Here is a 13,380-nt window from a genome sequence, read left to right as displayed (position 1 = left end):
CTCCTTCACGAAAATCTAGAAAAAATTTACTTGCTAAAGGATTATTCGATACTTTTAGTTTGTTTGCAATTAAGCACAAAGCTACACAACGGGCTACCTGTGTTCTTTCCATCAAGGGTGTCGAAAACCGGTTTTTACCGCTGTGTCTTAGAGAGAATTATTTAATCCTAACTGTAGTGAGGTAAAAGTTTTTGGTATTTCAACTACGACGACTTCTTTCTTTATCTTAGCGTCTTTCAAGTCTGAACATTTATATGCAAAAACGGCTCGTTTGGGTTGAGAAAATATTTATCTTCAACCCAAACGAGCGTTTTATCATATATCATCTCAACAAGTGGGTTTCTCGACATCACTGATTAAGTCTGAACATTAATATCATTATAATGTTATTGACATATAAGAAGCGTAATAATTTTTTTCAAGTAAAGTGCAAGACGCCATAGTTACATAAAGACAACAAGGGTTAAAACAGAGAAACAGTAACCAAAAAAGTAAATCAAAGTCATGGAAGAACAATAAATAAACTACAAAAAAGGCGTTTCTAAATGAAGTAAATCAAAACACAATACAACACAAAGACAAATTACAATTACAGCTCAACGGAATTAAAACAAAATAACGCAAAATAGATTAAGATCAAAATGTAGATAAAGTGAAACGTAAATCACAAACACCATAATTCAAAATTACAGTACAGTGTTAGAAATAATAAGAAATGTAGCCAGTGATACACAAAAACTCAAAATTACTATAAAACATAATTATAACAGATGGTGAATTAACGGGCTAGAATAAAATTAAAAACAAAATGGAACAAAATTCTCATCAGCAGTTGATAAGGTCGTCATTGTGTATTGTTGGCTACTGATTATGAAGTTAATTTGTGCGAGTGAAGAGTGTTTCCAATGCGTTGAAATCGAAGCCTTCCTGTCTGTTATGCAGTTCATTAAAATACAGTCGAATTATGAACTTCCTACTATACAAATAACGGCCATAAATGTTAACAAATGCTAGAACTGAAGAAGTTTTCTTTATTTCTTTTGTAGTACAGGTACTGTATTCAGTATTGAGAAAATTCTCAACCCAAACCAGCCGTTTTTACATATATATTTCTCTACAAGTGGGTTTTCTCGTCATCACTAATCAGAAACGCTCTATGTATGGTCTATATAGATAATCACATGTTCCATATTCTTCTATACTTTAAAAAATATGCCATTTTCACGACTTCAGACGTCTGTATCTTAGAGAAATGGACACTTTTAACGAAGACAAACCACCACTCGTTTTTGACTAAGGTATTTGTTGAGGCCTAGAACATACTGATTAACATCCAAAGTAATTTAATCAGTGCAAAGAGCGATGCAGATTATTTAGAGAAAGTAGTACTAAACTATCTATAATATTACTCAAAACCTAGAAATCTACAAATTTCTCGTTTATTAGAAGGTAGAGGCTATTGTAGGGTTACTACACATTTCACATAGTGAGATGACACAATATCTACCGATTATGTAACCAACAAACTCCAATTCCACATGCACGAGTGTGAATTTTCCAGATTTTAGTTTTGATCTTGTATTTTTGGTGTACTTCTCATCTGCGGCTTCAAATTTCAACCAAGAATGAGTATTTTATTTATATAGATGAGACATTTTCCCACAGTAATTCTTTACGTGTAAATTCTATTAACTTCTCGAAAGTAATAAACATTACTAAAAACCATAGTGTGGAATTCATACAGTGCTTTCTCGAATCGTGGAAGGAGTCTAAATTGTATTTTAGTACTCCGTTTTGATTTTACAATTTGTAGCAGTCAGAATTAGTATAATGAACCAATGAGGCCTTTCAGTGCATCCAGCTATCATCTGCACATTGATATCAAATGTTCACTGATATAAAATCCTTTAATTCTTTCTGAAACAGATGATGTACTCGTCTAAGATATTATTGTTCTCTCCCTTAATGCCCACTCAATTTTAGTGTTGGCCATATCTTTGGTGCTCCAAGTAAACCTGTATGGTAGTTGTTTTATCATATTTGTGCCATTTGTATCAATGTAATGATGCATGATTATTGTTTAGCACAATCACAAATTTTATTCCATAAATACATTTTGTGAGTTGACTACTGCACTAGCCTAAGTTGGCAGTCAAATACAATTTTGATCTCGCTATTTCACACTAGCTAGAGTAAACGGCTATACTTTGTTATCGAGTTACCTATATCTTTTTTTATGGTTGATCTGAATGGGAATCGTGTCTCACTAGACATTTGTCTTGTTTGGTGAGAGGATATTGACATTTGAGAAACAAATGATAAGCCGCAGTTGAAAGCAGGTGCTTTTTCCCTCACAGTCTTGATGTCAGTAATCGATGTGTTCGGAGGAAAATAAAGTTACACATTAAATATGATAACGATACGTAAGATAAACAACGTCGTTTATTTATAATACGAGAGGACACAGATAAAAGTTTCGGAATTATGCAGACTTCTAATGGACTCCTTACACAAGTTGACAGCTTTATCCCACTCACATACAAAATAAATATTATAACATACTTATTAAGCAGAGCTTGTAACCCTTGTTCCACGACCTTAATTTTCACTCTGCCAAAAATTACCAATACTTTTCTAATTAAGAACCTCACAAATTTACAGAGACTACCAAATCTAACCAAACTTATTATATACTCTTGTTTTCCAGACATTGGTAAACAAACTTTAACTTCAAGAAGTTAAATTAAATGTATAATTCGTCATTACTACTCCAAGTTGATGTCAGCTTAGTTTCGAAAACTATATCACGATACAGGATTTCTTCTGTACTAAACTGACACAAACCAAACAACATTTACTAGTTAGAACCACTGAACATATGAAAATTTCTATGAAGACACAAGAAAGTTGAGTAACTCTTGCGTTTCTCAGTACGCAAACATCGTGAAGTAACAACACATGAACTTAACTTATCAAATTTTAATATCTTTTGCAAGACTAACACTCACCTGAAATTACTGAATAAAGAAATTCTCCACATCAAACAACTTTCGTCAACACTAAATAACATGCACACTTCTTTCAAACTGCACATTTTAAAATATGTTTGTTTTGTTATACAGAAAGGTACACAAAGGGCAATCTGTGCTGCCCACCACGGGTATCGAAACCCAATTTCTAGTAGTATAGGTCCGCAGACATACCACTAGGTCAATGGGGAGCTTTAGAATATGTCCAGCGTTTATGTTTGCTACTGCTTTATTTTCTAGGTGTTTTAATTTTAACTAAATTGCTGTTATTATAGCAATGTATTTTAGCTACTAACTTAGGAATGATGAAATTATTTCATTTTGCTTCAGATACTGAAGAAAAAACCTTTAGAATTCCGAAACATTTATCTATGTCCTCTTGAGTTATAAATAAACAAAGTTGTTTAGTCTTGATGTCTTTTGGACTCCATCTACATTTGTGTCTGAGTCATGACAACTATACTAAAGAAGTTCTATTGTCCTATATGGTATATGGTTGCCATGACCATTGTTTAATGTATTGCATAGGGGCTGCTATAACTGGCAAGTAACACTTTTCAGAATCTTTGGAGTCACTTTAGATCTTAGATTTTGCCTTGAAGCTGACTCTCCTGCTACTAGTTTCTTCCTTTGGTCTCGAGTGTCAATTGAAAAACTACCTAAATTTTGCATCAGATGTTGCATCACTTGTCTCCGACTCAATCTTTATATACACATATATGCTAAAAACAATAACTTGCTAAAAAATTTGAAAAAAATAGTCCAAATCCTTATTGACTATCCTTTTATCGCTGATTAATTCAACTGTTTCACATCACTCTCATGCTGTTATGCTGATATAGTAAAGTACTTAATATCAGTTTTATACTGTCGTACAACTGAGAGGCTTTGCCCATTTGGAGGAGTTCCTAATATTATTTTAAGGACCTGGAAATGGACAGATGTTTGCGAGTCTTTATGTATGTAATGCCTTTGGGTAAAAACAGGTTTAAAATGATGTGAAGAATGGAATGTGCATAATTGTGGTGATGCAGTATCCAAGAATACAAGTATTCATCACATTTTGCATTGAATTCGGCAGCAAGACCCGATTTCAGGATGTTATTAGTGCACCTTGCTTATCTGGAGATCCAACACATTAGCTTCTTCATTTAATGGAATTTTGTCATTTTACGTCAGTCTTTATCTGATATACGTTTTTGTCACTTTACTTGGCTTGGTTACAGGTGACTCAAATCTGTTCCTTGAAATTTCTGGGCATAGAGGCTATCTCATTAAGTTCCGGGATGTTAGGGATGTTTGACACCACCATTACTCTTTTGTGCCACTAAATCCACAAAACTATGGAAAGTAACCATTAAAAGTCGTATAACAGCAGTTTGGGTGTGTCGTAGCAACAGGTAATTTTGTTATCCTACGTGGTCTTAGAATATGCCCTTCCATAATTGAAACTTACAAACATTACAGATACCAGTAAATTAAGCACAAAAAAGGCCATTCAAAATAAGTTCAGCAATAACAAACTTTTTGCAAAGTCGCAGCACTAAAATTTTACTTTTTAACACGTTCAGGAACATTGATATGGAACATATATTTAAAACATCTACAATGTAGAAGTTTCCAGAGTTAGTAGCCTGCGTGATCATATATGTATAATTGCTAATTAGTGACTTTTTACAGAAATTCATAACATTTACAAAATAATTTTATCCCATTTTGTGGCTGCTCATTTACTGTCATTTTCAGGCATTATATTCTTTACTGGTTACGGCCACAACTAATCTTAAGTCTTCTTGAATCAACGAACAATTTTAATGTTTCTAAACGAGGTATCCCACAGCTTAATCATAATTTATAAGTACTTAGTTTTCAGACATTCTGTAGAGATAATAAATCTGCTTTATACCTACTTTGTGATCCAACTGGTTAATCTGGGTGAAGAGAATACTTTACAAATATGTCTGACCAGGATAAGGACAGCAAAGAGGATACATGTGTGATATCTAATAAATCAAATAATATATACAAGGGAGAAACCCCTCAACTTATACCAATGTCTAAATGTATCTGCGTCACAAGAAACCTGCACGAAAATTTGGAAAGATTATTTTATTGTATCTTACTAAAGATAAATTATATACTAGTTGCAAAAGAGAGAGAATAGTAGCTGTGTCAGCTATCACAAAGATCTACATAACATAATTTTCAAACTGTATTAAAAAATGAGTGTTTTGTTTATGCAAGAACTTTCACTTTGTGTTTAAAATACGCGAGAGAAACGTTCATACATTTTATACGCTATATAAGAGTTTGGAACACAAGAACGAAATAAAACTGGATGTAGCACATATTAGAGATGTTAACTGTTTTTCGTTTTGTTTTTTTTTAAATATGATTATAGAAAGTACATGCAATGAAAAGAAAAATTAATTATAGAAAGTGAAACTGGGAGAAACTTGTATGCGGAATATTTGTAAGACAAAATTCCAAGAAGATTATATTTAAAGATTACATTGTAGATGATAGAAATATCTGATGAACTGCTTTACTCATGCGTTTGCAATGTATGAGCTGACCTTCGTCATTGTCAGTTGTGTTGTATTGCATCTACTAAAGGTGTGGCTGCGGGAGTTCGTAAGGAGTTATTAGATTTCTACGCGGAAAGCCAGATACACGTGGAAATAATAATAAAAAAAAAGGATGAGAGAAACCTGTATGTAATAATAAGTTTGGCAACCAGTTCTGTGGGTAGTAGTGGAGTTGCTTACGGCTAAAGGTGCTCCTAGTTAACCCCAGCAAAAGTAGGACAGTTTACCGAGGAAATCTCCTGGATGTCTATAAGTTACGAGAAGCTTAAAGAACAAGTTAGTTGTTCTGTTATACACAAGTAATTTATTTATTATTCAATACTGTAAGGGGAAGTTAAACATTGTTTCTATGTATAACACCATCGCAGTTACATTTGAAAGTGTATTTAGGTTATAAAAACAAACAACAACTATATCTACAGATATGTATTCTGATCAATGGTTTGTTTTAATGTTACATTAAGGGCTAGATGAACTATGAGAATCGAACTTTAGATTCTAGTGTTATAACACATTAAACGTACGGCTGAGCCATCGAGAGAAAGTATGATCAATCAAACTTTTACATAAGAATAACTTTAACTATAATTATTTACCTTTTTAATTCTTAATTGAGTACATTTTAAAATTAAACAGTTAATAAATATTTTCTAATTAGAGAAACTTAATATTTTCATAACATGCACATACAGCATACTGAAATTTATATTAAAACCCTGTGAATGCTAAAATCAAAAGACAATTCACATTTTATGTAGAACTGCGATGAAGTGGATTATAATGAAAAATATAACTTTCATCATGTATGATATTGAAATAAAGTTGATCATTGTGGTAAATCTGACGTCATTTCCTAAAAGAATTAAGTTATTTCCTTTTCGACAAAAGAACGTTATTATTTATGAGTCATGTTTCCACACTTAAAACTTCAGCACAGTATTTTGACTCTAAACGTTTTACACAGTTTGATGGGATATAAAATTTCATACTATTATATAAATCTCTCAGTGAGCAGCATTCTCTTCTTATACTATGGTTCGCTGTGTTTTTGGGTAGAATGGGCTCGTGAAATCTTACATCTTATGTAAAGTACTTTTTCAATTTAAAACTGTGAAAACAAACACTTATTCTATATTTTTTCTCCAAGCATTGTTGAAAAGAGACTAATTATTTTCTCTTCTCTAATACTTCTGACTTTATACATTGTTTTCGAGTGCACTATTAGCTCATTGAAATATAAAAACTTACAAGGAGTACAACTTTGAACATACTAGTAATCTTAAGAATCCTATACCTGATGTTTTAGATCATACATTAATATCAAGTACACATTATTTATTGAAGGCTGTAGTTGATGTGGCCCTTCGTCTGTACACTTTAATTACACTAATTATTTTATAATTTTGTATGAAGTATTCAGTTATACACCATATAATTTCGAAGATTACAAAGCATAAACATTTTAGCATGGAAAGTACGACAAAATATCATAAAAACTATGAAAATAAGATATAACACTATACTCTTAACAAGTCCACTACTGGTTCTTGGTAAGAAGAGTACGTTCGCATTATTTCAAACACTTATTCTACGCGGGCTCTCGACAGCAAGGCAAACAGGCGCTCATTTCACATTCGTTGAAAAGTATAAGTAAATAAAGACTTATTTTAACATTCACATCACTCAAGACATAAAAAATACAAAAATAATAACAGAAAAAACAATAACAGCTATCAAATAGTAAAGCTATTAATTTCATTGTGCAAAACTGGAAAGACTACAAAATGTTTTTAACACGTTTATGATGTTTCATTACATAACACAGGTCAACAAATTTTTTCGAAATCTCAGTTGCATAAGATTTTTTTACTTATTCTTACCCTTTGTGACCTGCTAAATTCAAATATGAAAACGGTTCAGCTCTACATGCTCTAGTTTTAATGCAATTTTAAGTTTTTCATTCTAGCCGTTTGTGGTCAAATTAACACGTTTCCTGCGATGCCTATATTGGCAAACCGGCAACTGCTGCGATGCTCTTGTACATCTGTCAGCTTCAGTGCTGCATGAGCTATGATAACGTGAGGTTGTCGTTACACTTGTCTCTTGCCTGCAACTTAGTTAAAGGTAAGACAATAGTGGGACACCGGTGGGTCCCATCGCAGGAAACGTGTTAATTACTTACACGTTTATGTTATCAACAGAGATATTAAAATTGTTTAGATTTTGTTTCAGATCTGATCATGGCTACAAGGAGACGTCAATGTGAGAACAAGCCGGACGCTTTCTGTTATATTTGTGGATGCTTCACGCTTATTCATCAAAGGCGTAATATAACATCATTTCTGAGGCGTGCTTATAAAGCGTACTTTGGACTTGCTCTTGGTGACCAAGACAAGAAATGGGCCCCACATATTGTGTGTCATAACTGCGAGGAAATGCTGCGTGACTGGACAAAAGGGAAACGTAAGGGTTTACCTTTCGGAATTCCATGACCTGGCGAGAACCGATGGACCACACAACTGACTGCTATTTTTGTCTGGTCAATACAAAGGGCATTGGCAAGAAAAACAGACACAAAATCTCATATCCTAGTATCCCCTCAGCAATCCGACCTACTCTGCACTCTGATGAGCTCCCAATCCCAGTTTTAAAGGATTTCTTCCATCTGAAGATGTGGGTAGTGACCAAGAGCAAGAGACTGCTGATGAAACTCAAGAAATACTTTCAGAATCTGGCGATCCTTCTTATGAGACCCCACAGTCATTAACTCCTCAACAGTTTAGCCAGCCAGAGTTGAATGACCTTGTGCGTGATTTGGGTCTCTCCAAAATGCAGCTGAAGTGTTAGCTTCCAGGATGCAAGAAAAGAATCAGCTGAGCCATACAACTAAAGTGTCATACTTCCGAAATCGGGAGCAGGCTTTTGTGCCATATTTTACAGAGGAGAATATGTTTGTTTATTGTCATAATATCTCAGGTCTTCTCCAGGAATTAGGGATGCCAGTATACCATCCAAATGACTGGCGATTATTTCTAGATTGTTCTAAGCAAAGTTTGAAGTGCGTTCTACTTCATAATGACAATGTCTATGCAGCTGTTCCAATTGGACACTCTGTGTATTTACGAGAGGAATATAATGTCATTAAGACTGTGACTGACCTACTAAAATACCACGAGCACAACTGGACAATTTGTGTGGACCTCAAAATGGTTACTTTCCTCCTAGGTCAACAAAGAGGATTTACAAAGTACCCCTGCTATCTTTGCATGTGGGACAGCCGAGCTCGAGAAAAGCACTGGAACCAGAAGGAGTGGCCCATACGTGAGACTCTGAAGGCAGGTATGCCAAATATTGTCAACGATCCAATTGTCTGTCATTTGAGGAAAAGATCATATTTCCTCCTCTCCATATCATGCTGGGCTTGATGAAACAGTTTGTGTAAAATATTTTCTCAACCCAAACGAGCCGTTTTGCATATAAAGTTTATGAAGGCGTTGAATACTGACGGTGAATGCTTCCAACACATATTTTCTGTGCTCCCTGGTTTGTCCTTCGAGAAGATCAAGACAGGTGTTTTTGATGGACCACAGATTCGTGCACTTGTGCGTGATCAAGAATTTGCCAGAAAGATGAACGACAAGGAAAGGACTGCATGGCTTTCATTTGTGGCGGTGATGGCAAACTTTCTCGGTAATAAAAAAAGCTGACAACTATGAAACCCTTGTAACGAATATGTTGTCAGCTTTTCGCGACCTTGGATGTAACATGAGTGTCAAACTCCATTACCTGTACAGTCATCTTGATAGATTCCCTGAGAACCCAGGAGCTATAAGTGACGAGCAAGGCGAGCGGTTCCATCAGGACCTCAAGACCATGGAAGAGCGTTACCAAGGGAGATGGGACAAACATATGATGGCAGATTACTGCTGGAGCATTAAACGAGAATGCCCTGAGACAGTCCACAAACGCAAGAGCTACAAGCGGAAATTCATGCCTGAGTAGACTGCAATTGAGCTTTCCCTCCTCATAGTAGCAAATGTCTTATCTACTAATCAGTTTTATATAAATAAATTGAATTAATATAAATAACTTGAATACATTTATACTATCTTGCATTTTCTTTTTTATTGCCCAGCTATATTAAAGAGTTTTATAACATATTTTATCACATATTTTTCATGATAGACTACGACGTCAATGTGATGATGACGAAATTTTGAGATTTTCAAATACCTTGATTGCAAAAAAAGTAGAGCACTGAGGAAAAAACTAACGTCAGATCTGAAATCAGGGCAAGAAATTATGTAATACCAATTGTTTGATATAAATGCAACAAAAATTTTGTTGACCAGTGTAATCTATGATATTTGGATATTTCATGAGGTTGTAGCTTCAGTAAATATCTATTATGTAATTGCAAGTGTGTTAGCTAGTATTTAAGACTGTGAACCTTGTTTGAATTCTATTGAATAAATCATGCATTTATTTATTGTTATTAGTGCCAATGACGTCCACATGGTAAGTACAACTTTTTTTCTTATTATCTAGTTTATTTAGAAATACATCGTTTAGCAGCACTACATGTAAGCTGAGTTTACTTTCACGCCTATGTTACATAACCAAAATAAAAACAAACGTTGTCGATCTAGGTACTCAATGAACATGTTGCTATGATGGTTCTATATATGATAATGTCTGTTTACCCAAGGTCCTGATTTACATACGAACATATAGAGTCTATGTCTTAAACATGGAAGGCTAGTCTCTAGTCCCACTTTTAGATGAGGTGAATATCAGGTTATCGTTCTAGATTGAAAATAAACAGTCTTAGATATTTAAACACTTTTTTTTTTATCTCGTTTACTTTAAATAGCGAGCATAGGTTAATGTTATTTTTGATAGTATAAGATTAACTTGAGTATAAAAGTTTTTTAAAACTAAAAATGAGTAGGGAACTGATGCCCAGATTTCTGTCAAGCAAAATGCCCTCCGCAGCTTAGTAGTGAGTATGAAGGTTCATGCGTTAAAATAAATGTTTGACACCCGTGATGGGCACAGCACAAATTATCACTTATGTATCTTTGTGTTTTAACACAAACATCAAACAACTGTCATGCAAAGAAACCTTGCAACAAAAATAACCTGTTGTAAGCATTCTCTGAGTATAATAATATGTTTTATTTTAACAAATAATAAATCAATTAGAACCAATAATACTTCAGAACAATAACCCGATGACTGTTTGTAGTTCAAGTATTCCAAAAAAAGAATTGCTGAGATGAAATTATTTTGTTTCACTATACATGGAGAATATAGTGTTGTATTATACTTATTTCACGTTTCTCACATTGATAACATAGGGAAAGTTTTGTTACGTATTGTCGTGTATTATGTTTGATATTTCAATGTTGACTTTATTTTGTGTTTGCAAGAGGGAATTTTGGCGTGCTTAATGATGATGTGTGATATCTAAAAACTTCCTGAATGTCTAGTTTGGATGAAACGTCTACAACTTTCTTGAGACTTGAGGTAGAAATGTTGTAGAAAAACATTAGGGAATTGAAGTGAATTAGTCAGTGATTTTGTTAATTAGCTAAATTTAAGTTTGTGCAGTAGGTACGAGAGGAAATTTAACAAGTAATAGACTTTTCAGTCTTATTTGTGAGCTAGGCTTATCGCTCAGTGAACTTGTACAAGAAATAAAACGCACTGCTTTTCATATTGTGGCATAGAATTTGCATTCTGTTTACCGAGTAATCAAAAACAGCCCGTCCAACGAAAGAATCCGTCATAACAATAGCATAAAAGACGCTACACAACACTTGTTACATAAGGAATGTTTTAAATATTACATTAAGATGGAAAAATATTTTATATAACCGTTAATAAATACATATCTAGATAATTTCAGATCTAGAATAAATTAATGCAATTTTTTTATTTTTAGAAAGTGACTTTCAATCTGGTGCTGGTATGAAATTATTAGTTGCATTTATTATCAGCTTAAAATTTGTGCTAAAATGCAATAGTTTATTTCTACTACAGTATACATATTTTAATATTTTTCTTCGCTCGGGTTCTATCATGATTAATTAATTTCGTTTAGAATTTAGTTAAAAATGGAAATTGAAAGACAAATTCTTAATTCTTAAAAATTGTTTATAATTCACTCATCTTTTGATGATCTCCCTTATTTGAAATGCCATCTCAGTTTGAATCAGTTTTTTGTTTTGGAGAGCCAAGACAGAAGGTGGTGATAATTGACGATATTAAATAGAAGGTGTATTTAAGGTATAAATTCCTGCTAAACAACGTACTAGTCTTAACATACACTTTTAGTGATGTGTAACTCCAACTGTAAATTCCATGTTACATAACGAAAGCCAAATGTTCGGGAGACGTGTTTAGAAAAAAACTTGAAAAATTCGTTGTTTTTTTTTCACTCAACAATGTTTTTACTTAGAATAAAGTTACTTCTCAAGCTATTTATCCGATCTCCTTAGGTAAAATATGTAAATAATTTAATGAAGTTAATAAACCACAATTTCACTGATTTTGAAATTGATTGCAATGTCTTTAACGTTCATATTATTTTTAGTTAAGCAAAACAATACACAATGGGTTAGCTGTGCTGCGCCCACAGCAAAGACTGAATTACGAGTTTTAGGATTATAAGCTGTTAACTGACTGATGAATCACTGGTGGCTCTTTATATTTCTACAAGTTTTCTAGATAGCAAAGTTTAAGACTGGAGTTAGAAGCCTTCATTCAGTTTTTTTTTCACCGAAAGCCCCTTTTCCCGTTTCAATGTGTCTGTAGGTCTGAAGTTTTCCATTTAAATTTAATGAGTAGAAATTGTTACCGTGCGTCCTTATTCGTGTTTCGTGACTCATTTTTGTCCACAGTCTGAGGGTCAAAGGTGTTATGTGGTGAACCAGAAACGTTATTCTGCCTCTACTCCTCCGTGTGGTGTGTATTCACTGCACTGACCTATATTAATTGCCAACAAGTATATTTATTACAATGACCAAGCACTTTCTCTCTAGTAATTTTCTCCACTGGTGACTTACTGAAAAATATTTCGTTTCTAGAAATCACAGGATATAGACCTAATTTACGGACATTATGAGAGGTTTTTGAGTAGTATGAGAAGGCAGTGACGAGGCTAAAAGTTGTAACTGTAATCTATGGTTTTGATCCATAGAAACATTTCACGATAAGAGTCACGTGAAAGGCTTCAGCATCACGAGATTGCTTTCTTAACTATCAGGTCATCTATTAAGTAATGTCCGATTTTACGTTCATAAAAACAGAAAGGATTTCAAATGTTTTTAAATGTTATTTAATCAATAATGTATGTTCCATTATTATTAATTACTTCCTACCAACGATTCACATGCTTCTGAATGCCACTTCTATAAAATTCTCGAAGTTTAAAGGAAAATAATGTAGAGAGGGTAGTTTTGACATTTTCATGTGTTTCAAGCTCTTTTCCATCAAGATAGTTCTGGCAACTTCTGAATACATGATAATCAGATGGGGCAAGGACTGGAGAATAAGGAGGATGTAGAAGTTTTTCCCAATCTAGCTTTTCAGTCTTTGCAGATGTGATCCTTGCTGTATGAGGCCGTGTATTATCTTGGTGTAATACAACACCTTTACGATTGATCAAAGCAGGCCTTTTTTTTTCAGTGCAATACTCAAGCATTCTAACTGTTATAAGCCTGATGTAATCGTTACATTGAGTGGTAGCAACTCAAATG

The 13,380-nt window shown here is 33.8% G+C and overlaps 2 protein-coding genes across 8 annotated transcripts in view; one reads left to right on the top strand and one right to left on the bottom strand.

Annotated features, from left to right (window-relative positions):
• Positions 1-13,380, bottom strand: part of LOC143253018 (uncharacterized) — a 44,525-nt gene that overhangs the window by 23,517 nt on the left and 7,628 nt on the right. The gene's annotated exons all lie outside the window — the stretch shown is intronic.
• The window catches only part of LOC143253020 (uncharacterized), a 52,865-nt gene continuing 45,195 nt past the window's right edge, over positions 5,711-13,380 (top strand). Inside the window, exon 1 of the transcript XR_013029297.1 lies at positions 5,711-5,893. The gene's annotated coding sequence lies outside the window, so the exon portion shown is untranslated. The remainder of the gene's footprint in view (positions 5,894-13,380) is intronic.

Source organism: Tachypleus tridentatus, chromosome 6, assembly GCF_004210375.1.
Source record: "Tachypleus tridentatus isolate NWPU-2018 chromosome 6, ASM421037v1, whole genome shotgun sequence".
Classification (NCBI taxonomy): domain Eukaryota; kingdom Metazoa; phylum Arthropoda; class Merostomata; order Xiphosura; family Limulidae; genus Tachypleus; species Tachypleus tridentatus.
The sequence above is the reverse complement of the archived record's forward strand: the minus strand, read 5'-3'. Positions and strand labels throughout refer to the sequence as shown.